This window comes from Hylobates moloch, unplaced genomic scaffold, assembly GCF_009828535.3.
Source record: "Hylobates moloch isolate HMO894 unplaced genomic scaffold, HMol_V3 SCAFFOLD_4, whole genome shotgun sequence".
NCBI classification, from domain to species: Eukaryota; Metazoa; Chordata; class Mammalia; order Primates; family Hylobatidae; genus Hylobates; species Hylobates moloch.
In genome coordinates, this window is record NW_026652279.1 from 47,455,143 (window position 1) to 47,464,640 (window position 9,498).

General features: G+C 38.9%; 1 protein-coding gene across 11 annotated transcripts in view; it reads left to right on the forward strand.

Annotated features, from left to right (window-relative positions):
* The window catches only part of ZBTB20 (zinc finger and BTB domain containing 20), a 787,576-nt gene that overhangs the window by 753,260 nt on the left and 24,818 nt on the right, over positions 1–9,498 (forward strand). The gene's annotated exons all lie outside the window — the stretch shown is intronic.

Consider the following 9,498-nt stretch of genomic DNA (forward strand, 5'->3'; position numbering starts at 1 on the left):
CCCCACCTGGAGGCCTGGCAGCAGGGGCTGAGGGGGCTGTGGGAAGGCAAGGTAAGAGAGCAGGTAGAAGGAAAGGTTTGGGATCATCTTTCAGATTTTAAACAGACCACACCACAAGCCTCTTCTAGAAACCCCAACTGTGTTCCTCCCACCATAAGAACAAAGCACCCTGCCACCAAGAGACACCATCACAGGAACCCTTTATGGAGAAGGGATGTCCTAGGGATGTCCAGACTGCAGAAGAGAAGACTCGGGTCGTTATATAAGCCATATTCAAGTATTTGTGTTTCAGAGGCAGCATACTGTAGTCAGGAAGAGCTTGAGTTCTAGAGCCAGGTGGCCTGGGTGTAAATTCAGGCTTAGCCACTACTAAACCTTGTCACCTTGGAAAAATTACTTAACTTGTCTATACTTCAGTTTCCTTGTGTATAAAATGAGAATAATGATGATACGCCTTCCTTATAGTGTTTTGAGAATAAATTAGTACATGTGAAGTCTTTAGAGTACTTCTTAACACATAATAAGTGCTCTATAAGTGGTAGCTATTATTAACATGGTTAAGAGGAGGAGACATTCAGTTTGTGTTTGGCTCCAAAAGGTAGAACTAGACCAATGATTGGATGCTATCAGGAGATTCTTTCCACAAAATAAAAGAAAAATTTTGTTAACAATCAGATCTGCTCTAGTATCAGATAGACTGCCTTTAAATGGAGTGAGTTTCTGTAATTAGACGCATTCAAGGAGAGAATGGATGAACATTTTTAGGGATTTTGTACACAGGATTCAGTCATCAAGGTGGGCAAGATCGTGTTTCATCCCTGGATTCTATGATTCCAGAGCTAAGATCTTCTGACCTCTTAGCCAATCCTTTTTCATAGCTCCATAGTGGGACAGAGATATGGAATTCCCATAGAATTGGGCATTCCATGGATGTGCCTCCACGTAAGTGAGCACCTAAGCGATTGTGATTTCACCTAGATTCTCTTGGACCTAAGAATACCTACAACAGTGATGATCATTATATTTAAAATTCTTTTTTTTTTTTTTTTTTTTTTTTGAGACAGGGTCTCGCTCTGTGGCCCAGGCTGGAGTGCAGTAGCATGATCTCGGCTCACTGCAGCCTCAGCCTCCCGGACTGAAGCAATCCTCCCACTTCAGCCTCCCAAGTAGCTGGGTCTACAGGCACATGCCACCACGCTCATTTAACTTTTTTATTTTTTGTAGAGACAGGGTTTTACCATGTTGCCTAAGCTGGTCTCAAACTCCTGAGCTCAAGCCATCTGCCTGCCTCAGCCTCCCAAAGTTCTGAGGTAACAGGCATGAGCCACTGTGCCTGGCCTCAGAATACCCTTATTAAATGACAAATAATTTAGCAGGGAAAAGTTACATACTCAAATTCTGATACATGAAAACAAATTAGTTTCTCAAAACAACCTTGTTTCTCAGATCAGCTAGTAGGAATCCAAGAGAGAAGACATAAAACAGCAAAGTTTAGATTGGGGACTGAAGGGAAGGAAAGCAACAGAGATAGAGGCAAGGCATGAAACATGGAACTGTACAACTGAAATAGAACACTGCTTAAGATAAACTTTGCCTTCTTTGCAGGGTAATGTAAGTCAGGACATTATGTAAATTAATGTGTGTACTTTTATCAGAATCAGTTTTTAAAGATCACAGTATTCACACTTCCAAATAAACAGAGTGACTCACTACTGAATTTATGAAGAAATTTGGGTAGTGGTAAGTCACTTTGTTTATTTGGGATAAATGTGAATGTACTAATAACCAGAGGTAAATCACGAGAAATTTTCCATATGGTATGCATATCACCATTATTAGGTGAATTAATCAAATAGTAATGTTTTTATTTTGTAGCATCTTATGATTTATAGAGTGCTGTCACATAGTTTATATCCTTTCCTCCCCCAGATAGCTGATTTATAAGCCATTAAATTAAGGAGCATGGGGGAGGGGTGCAGGAAAGACCATTTGTGAAAGTATCTCCTTAGCCAAAGTTGACTTTGCTGGTCTTGGATCCATAAACGTATCTGCTCTCCCCTCTGTACATCTCTTCAAGTAGACCTGTCAGATATAAAATTCACACATTCTGTTAGATCACATAATAAAATAAGTCTTTAAATTTGCAACATAAAATTTTCAGTGTACTACCAAAAAAGTATCCTCGTGGTGTATAAATACATTTCTCCAGTGGATTCACTGAAGGATTCTGTGGTTAACCAAGATAACTAGATTTGGACATAAGAAAACCAGCAAAAGATTTATGCACTCAGACATAGATGCAAAAGCTATAGGTAGAGTCATTTTATAAATCTGAGTTATGCTTAAAATGTGGACTTCACTTTTCTAGTAAATTATGAACATCCTCAGTAAATTATGAATGTTATTGTAATGGTGTATATAATATAGCCCCATCTGAAAATAATAATGTGCATATATCAATCAGGCACCTAATTTAAAAGAAGTAATGCTCTTCCCTTTCATTCTAGAATTATTTGGCAGTGGCAGTTTGGAAATCCTATCGGTCTTTCATGACTACTGTCTAACTGAAGGATCCCCTAACAATGTTTTAGAACAATTGGTCTAGATTTTCAAAAATCAAGACAGCCAGAACACGTGGAAATAATTCAAGACCTGGGTTCATTGTAGCTCGCATTTCCAGACAAAGTTCTTTTCAATTTCTGGGGAAAACGTAAGAAAATGAAGCCTCAAAACTTTCCAAGAGCCCAGTGGAAGTGATAAAAATTCGAAGCAAAAAGTCCAAATGTTAGTATAAAAAGATTCTAGAGAGCACGGGGATACTTGTAAGAGTAGAGTTGGACTCTGTGTTCCCACCCATACTCTAACCAAAAAGAATCCTAGAAAAAAAAGAATAGTTTGACAAAGTTAAAAAGAAGGAAATTTGAGTTCTCTCCATCCCAGCTACTATGCAAACCAATAGACCTGCAGAGTAACTGTCTTAGCAATTCAGTAACTCCAAAGTTTAATATAGATGGTAGTTGCTTTCAACAACTGCAGAGATAAATTGTGTGTGATGGTACACACTAATAGTCCCAGATACTCAGGAGGCTGAGGCGGGAAGATCACTTGAGCCCAGGAGTTTTGAGGCCAACCTGGGTACCTATCTCTTAAAAAAAAAAAAAAAAAAAAAAAATGAAGAGAATCAATTCTAAGATTCAGATTCCAATTAAAATCTCATACTCCTCTATGTTAATGATACACATTCATGAAAGAAAGTGTTTGGGGCCATGCATGGTGGCTCACACCTGTAATCCCAGCACTTTGGGAGGTAAAGGTGGGAGGATCAGTTGAGCCCAGGAGTTTGAGACCAGCCTGGACAACTTGGCAAGACCCCAGCTCTACAAGAACTATAAAAATTAACCAGGCATGGTGCTGCATGCCTATAGTTCCAGCTACTTGGGAGGCTGAAGTGGGAAGATCACTTGAGCCCAGGAGGCAGAGGTTGCAGTGAGCGGAGATCACACCACTGCACTCCACCCCGGGCAACATAGCAGGACTCTGTATAAAAAAAAAAAATATATATATATATATATATATATATGTTTGAGACAAAGAAGTAGTCCGTCATACTGACTTTGGAGCTAAGCTCTACCTTTAAGAATCAAGGAAGATTTAGTTGTAAAGCATATTTCACAGTGATTATAACCCAAAACTTTAAAGTAGAGGCATAAATGAAAGACGATTTACTGTAATTAGATGATTTGGATCCAGTTTTGTTTCCTCTAAATGGCTGTGTGTCCTTCAACAAGTCAGTTAATTTCACAACCCTCTATTTCTTTGAGTTTGAAATAAAAATGATTTTTTCTGCCTTTTGATGTAAACATATGATGCATGTGAGAGCTTTTCAGAAGAGGCAAAGTGTTACTTAATTAGAAAAATAAAAAATCCTCATCATTATTACTTTTTGCCCCTACTACCCAGGAGACACTTAGTTTCTTTGCTGTATTTCCTGTCTCTGAATAATACACGCTTGACATGTGTCCTTCCTCTTTGGAATTTAAACGCTGAAACTATTTTATACTCCTTAGATTGCTCTTGAATATTCTTCATAACAAGAATTTTTTTATTCCTTAACAATTTTTATAACAGTAAAAGAAAATTCCTCACCTAACCAGTCTTTATCCACTGCTAAACAAACCACGGAGGACTTCCTTATCTCTAGGAGTTTCTTTCATTCGCTTACTGCAGCTTCATAAAAGTTGTGAGAAAGGAAACTAAGAGTTAAGGGCATGTTTGAAAGCAACAGAATTAGAGAGAAAAAAAACAAAGATAATACAAACCATCCTGTCAGGGAAGAAAGCAGTGCTCCCCTCTACCCTCTTCCATCAAGAGAAAAAAGCAGAAGTCAAAGGAATGGAAATGAAAGGGAAAGACAGAGAATATGAGAAGGATAAGCCTTGGTGTCAACGTGGATATGGAAGGCAAGCAATAGGGCAAATTCAAAGATAACCCTGGAGCAGTGTGATCCACACACTAGCAGCATGCAAATTATGTTCCCCCACCCTTCACCCCCACCCCAGACATCCTAAATCAGAAACTCAGACGATGGAGCCCAGCAATCTGTGTAACAAGCCCTGGTCCATGCTGAAGTTGAGAATCAATCCCCTAGAGAGGTGAGCCTGGGTAATTAGAAGAATGGCATCAGGTTGCTTTTGCTACATAACATTTTTTTTAAATTCCACTAATAAGAATCTGTTTAGAAAAAGTAAATCAAAATTATGGATCAAAGCTTGATTTTGTAGTGGATAAATTATATCACAGAAACTAATCACTCACATATAAGAGGTAAGTTGAGTCTTCCAAATTACATAGGTCATATGGCAAATGTATCCCTTCTGGTATTTAGCAGTACTGACTTGTATTATTCATATCATCATGTATTACCTTTACACCTTCCCTTTAGAATGTAAACTCTGTGAGAGCAGAAACACACACACAGAGACATACGTTTCACACACATATATATACATGTATCTCACACTTTCATATGCCCATTTATTTGGTCAATGTGCACATTCACCGAAAACCACCTGATCTCCAAAAACTATTGAAATAAAATAAATAAAAGAAAATTTTTAAATGTGAACACGCTTTCCAGGAGAATTTAATTCAAGGGACTTATACACAGATACATTCTTTTCACAGCAAGACTTTAAATTTCTTTGTTTTTTCTTTTTTTATTTGCTAGAGAATATATTGTACACATATCTGTGTTCACACTTTTGTGGGTTTTTTTTACCCACAAGAGATAAATGTTTTGGCATTTTCTGAATCATATTATCAACAGCCCGTTCATTGGCGACTGTTTTTAGCCCATTGGTATCCTCTACACATATGGTAATTTTGCTTATTACTTTGAGAAGGTCAGCTATTTCAGCCATGAATTCAATGTAAATAGACATAGTAACAATAGTAGCATAACAGTGTTGGTGATTGGGCCATAATAGTCATATGAAGATAATGTGTTAATCCTCATATGGAGCTTGGACTATTAATTATATCAAGCCAGTGGATGCAAAGTAACAAGTATAAGGCTTGGAGTGAGAAGGCCATGATATTACCACTTTCTGACTGAGTGACTTTGGCTAAGTTCTATAACCGACCTAAGCCTCAGTTTTTCAGATCTGTAGTACTTACTTTACATGATTGCTCTGTGAATTGAATAACATAATTTATGTGAAAACACTTAATTATGAATGCTGTAAAACTATCAAAGCCATTAATATGTGTTACAGTAGTATCACACATTTTGCAGCATAATCCAGAGAACAAGGAATTGTTAACAAGGGAGAGGAAGATAATCTGGTTGGGCTAGTATTGTACTCTCAGGTGTTACTTACTTCTTAGATGAGCTTCAAGATGTTAGTACAACTCTCTACTTGGAGGTGCTATTTTCTGGGGATGTTAATATCCACTCTATTCACAAAATTTTAAGAAAAGTCAAGTAACATGGATGAAACTCTCCAAAGTTCTGCTTAAAACTAAAATATCTTAGTTGTCACTGAAGCCACAGATATTTTGTGAATGCAGCATGTTCCCAATAGGCAGTCCCTCTTAGCCTCACAGTCCAAGCTGGCAACAGGATCACATCCCAGGGAATGAACAGAAAGGCTAGCAGGCAGTCACACCACTGATATCTCAGGTGTGTGGGCCCCCCATTTTTTTTGAGATGGAGTCTCACTCTGTCGCCCAGGCTGGAGTGCAGTGGTGGCATCTCTGCTCACTGCAACCTCCACCTCCCGGGTTCAACTGATTCTCCTGCCTCAGCCTTCTGAGTAGCTGGGATTACAGGTGCCCACCACCACGCCCAGCTAATTTTTTGTATTTTTAGTAGAGATATGGTTTCACCATGTTGGTCAGGCCAGTCTCAGCCTCCTGACCTCAGGTGATCCACCTGCCTCAGCCTCCCAAGGTACAGGGATTACAGGCATGAGCCACAGCACCCCACCGTGTGGGCCCCCTTTTAAACAGACGTCTCTTGATGGAGACTAGACTCTGCAGCCATTAAAAGCTCCATATAATTCCATCTGAATGTACTTCCATTGTTAATATGGAACCTTCCCCATTTTCTGGTCCTATCTTGATGTTCCCCATTCAGAGGACCTTCACTTTCAAGTATTCCTTCTGCTTTCCTCACCAGTGGCCACCTTCTGCTACCCGCCTTCTCCTCTTTCCCCTCCTTCCTTGCTGCCTGCTGTCTCATCAAGCACCCTGTCTTGGTTTTTTGACCCGTCACTGTACTCACGAAAGAGGAGGGCATTGTACTAGGGCAGATGATGGGGAGGCAGAGAGAACAGGAGAGTCAGGTAGGAACAGTGCTTCTGAAAAATCTCCTGATAACAGCATTCATTGTCCTTTTCACAGCTCAGGAGAAGCCTTGGTTAAAATGAGGGGGAAAAATCAGTAGAATAAGTGGGTTCTTGTTGAGCCCCCAGTGCAAGAGGTTCCTATTCAAAATTGGGGTGTCTTTACCCATTAGGATGGCTTTTACTTGAACTTTGTGAGCTTCAGGTAGAACCCTCTGCATCTTCTAACCTAAGCAGGATCTTTCTTCCTTTTTTTTTTTTTTTTCCACTTTTCAGTCATGGTAGAGTTAAGTGTCAGAGCTGGTCCATGAGAAGAAGGTGATAAGCAGGCATTGAAAAATTGAGAAAAACATATACCTTTACCATGCCCAACACCTTTGGCAAGGCAGTAAAGGGCACTGCCTCCCCCTCAGTTTCTTCCCTTGCTGTTTGGTTTCTGCGCCTCCAGTGCTCAGTCATGGGTTTCCTAGGAAGTCCTCTGTCTGTGCTCTGTGCTGACATTTTATCCATATACCACTTCTTGCCATTCGCATATGTAATTGAGAGAGTAGACTATACTCTTAACTCTGAATTACATAGCTGCAATAAAATCACTTGTTTTACTGATTATCTGAAATAATTTTTTAAAAATTCAGGATTGACTTCCATATGCCATGCAAGTCATTTCGCAGTTGGTTTCATTTATCCTTGGTTCCTTTGTGATGAATGGAACAGTTTAATTTTTCTTAAAATGACCACATGCTCTGTACTAAGTGCTTTATCTCTTCAATTTTCAAAACACCTTCATGAGACAGGTACTTACTATATTATTCTCAAGTTATAGATAAGGATACTGAGGCTTATAGAGGTTAAATGACATGCCCAAGTCACTCAGCCAAGGAAATGGAATTCATATCTGACTCCTACATCTGTATAGGCCCAAAATGGATCATTTAAAGCGAAGGAACTTACATGACCTTCCCCTTGATGTTATAATTCAAGTATCCACTTTTTACTTTGTGTCCCCTTCTGACAAATCAGACTTGCCATTCCTGACCATAGGCTTAAACCTGGAAAACGATCTCTGACCATTTATCTTCACTTTTTGTTTCTTTACTTGGAGAGCAACAATCGACAGACCTCATCCATTTTATGTATAACATCTAAAACCATTTTGGGATTGCTCTAAGTAATATGCAAGAAAATAGTGGGAAAAAAATTTTCTTAAAACACAATCATTCATTCCTGCTGAGTGACTGCGTTTCAAATTCATACAGAAAATATACCCCATTTAGTAAGGCAGTTTCTGAAATACCTACACTCCACCATCACAGCACCTGAATAATTATAGGGAGCATCTTCCTTTAAGGAGCTCCCAAGTGCTTTGCAAACATTTCTCTTTATTAAGTAACATACCATTGTTCTGTGGCAGGGAAGGGAACAGGATACTTTGTCTTATTTAAAATGTGAGACTGTTAATGCATTCAGTGACTAAGTAGGTTGCCCTCGGGTCGTTCACTGACAAGGCCAGGACTAGAGTCCTCAGGGGTTGCAGTCCACCATGGACTCAGGACCACTAAATCCACAAAGGACCATGTGGCAAGTGCCTGGTCCAACTCTTCACATACAGAAAATGAAATAAACCCAGAGAAATGAAAACACTTAAAAAGCCCAGGGTCACATGGATAATTAATGGTAGAACCAATACTGCATGCACACAAACAATATACCTATATATGCTATGGAGAGAAACATGACAACTGTGAAGAATCAATTTATAGACAGATTAGAAGAGTGTGAAAATAAAAAGGCTTCATCAGTGACCCTGCCTCGAGGAAAAACACACAGAAGGTGAAAGTTTCAAACAGCAGATCATTTTAACATAGGTGAAGTTTCAACTTCTTAGCAGCCAAAATACCATCTGGAATTTAAGGCACGCTTCCCATAAAAGGTGAGAGGTGGACACGTTTTAAATGATGATTGGCCAGCCTATCATAGCCTCTATAAATTGTCTGAAAGCATGAGGATAGCAAAGACCAGCTGACTTCCAGGCATGTTTACAGCTGACAGAAATGTTTCAGCTAAAAACATACATGACTGTCTCTCTTAGGGAATCTCTTACTTCAAAAAAAAAAAAAAGTACCAATGTAAACACTATGCATAGACTGAAGTCTTCAGCAAATTGAGATTATTAGCAATGAGGCTTCCTTAACCTTTCCTGTTTTAATCTAAAAGTAAAATTCTCTTCTAACCCTGTGATCTTATGCATCATACTGTCTGGTCAGTGTGCTTCAAAACATATCTGTTTATGTTTGAAAACACAACAACAACAAATTCCTGATAAGAGAAAGTTTAATAAAATGGATCATGAACATACAGCACTTAATACCAACCCTGCTACATAGTCAGCACTTAGTACAAACCCTTCTTCATAGTAAGCACTCAATATATGGTGATTGTTTTCGTTGCTGCTGTTACCATAATACATCAAAGCTCTCCTATTTCGTAATGGGAAAAAAGGAAAAACAGTGAAGGCATATATTTTAAGTGGAAGTTAGCTCAAATTTTAAAACACTTCTTACCTTGATGCATAGTCCAAATGTTGAAATATTACCCTAAGGAGTTTCAGAGGCATTGGGTTTTAGTTTGGATCATGAAAGAGTATGTGGAAGAA